Source organism: Ailuropoda melanoleuca, chromosome 3, assembly GCF_002007445.2.
Source record: "Ailuropoda melanoleuca isolate Jingjing chromosome 3, ASM200744v2, whole genome shotgun sequence".
NCBI lineage: Eukaryota > Metazoa > Chordata > Mammalia > Carnivora > Ursidae > Ailuropoda > Ailuropoda melanoleuca.
In genome coordinates this window covers 142,024,528-142,025,640 of record NC_048220.1, presented here as the reverse complement: position 1 = coordinate 142,025,640, position 1,113 = coordinate 142,024,528, and positions in this window count along the sequence as shown.

The following is a 1,113-nucleotide window of genomic DNA, read 5'->3' as shown; positions in this document are numbered from 1 at the left end:
GGTCTGGGTACTGCGGTCGCGGGTCCCAAGCCCTCGCGCCCGGGAGGGCAGCGGGGCAGTTCGGGAAGGTTTCCGAGGTTAAGCGGTGACAGGTATGGTCTACTGGAGGGGACCACGAGTGCTTAGGAAGGAGCCCCTGTGCTGTTTGCTGACAGCTTGAGAAATGAGGGTCGCCATGCCTCGGATTCCCTAGGCTTTGAGAGGGGGTGGGATTTGCGGGTCTTTGCGCCGGACAACACTAGAATAGGAGGAAACTTCCAGAAGGGTGGACTCCTTTGGGGAGAGCAGATGAGTTCCTCTATCCTTCAGGGAGAGGGCCAGAGGTCGTGACTCCCTGGCGTGTGGGGAGGGGACACCGTCCTTGCCCGCGTCTGCCCCCACGTGGCTCCAGCGCGGTCCGGCGCCTCCCAAGGTGGCTATCCCCAAGGAGGGGGCGATCTCCGAGCGGACCCCGCCTGCGCCAGCACCCAGCAATCCGGGCGCGTCCTTGCTGCCATCCCCGCCAGGCAGAAGGGGCTCGGCCGGGACTGTGCGGGGCCATAGGGCTCCCCCTGAACCTCCGATAAACAACACCTTGGCCCACTGGGCACCCCCAAAGTGTGACAAGCTGACCGTGTAGGGTGCAAGTGAGGCTGCCTACCCAAGGACGTGGCGGGGTACAGCACCCAGTCATACCCGCCTCGCTCCTCCATTGCGCATTTGGGGCACTTCTCCGCTAAGGGGACTCCTCGCGCCCCAGCACCTCTCTGCCCCCCCGCTGGGAAGTCCCCTGCCCTCAGTGGGAGTGGGGAGGAGCGTGGACACCCCACCCTGGCGGCGATGAGAGCAGGAGGGTGGGAAACCCCTAACCCCTCCCGCCGCGCTCCGAGCTTGTGGAGAGGAGGTTAGGCGCCCCCGCAGCCTCGGAGCGAGGTGGGACTTGTGTGTGTTGGGGTGGGGGGGCAGGCAGTGGGAACCCCAGGCCGTGCTCCGCTGGCGGAGAGGAGGGGGGCCACGCCGAGGCTGAGTGTGGGAGGGCGGAAGGAGGGGACGTCCCGGCAGGGGCGCGGCCGGCGCCCCCCCACCCTTACTCCGCACTCCTCCCCTCCCCTGCCTCGGGCCGCCCCCAGCGCG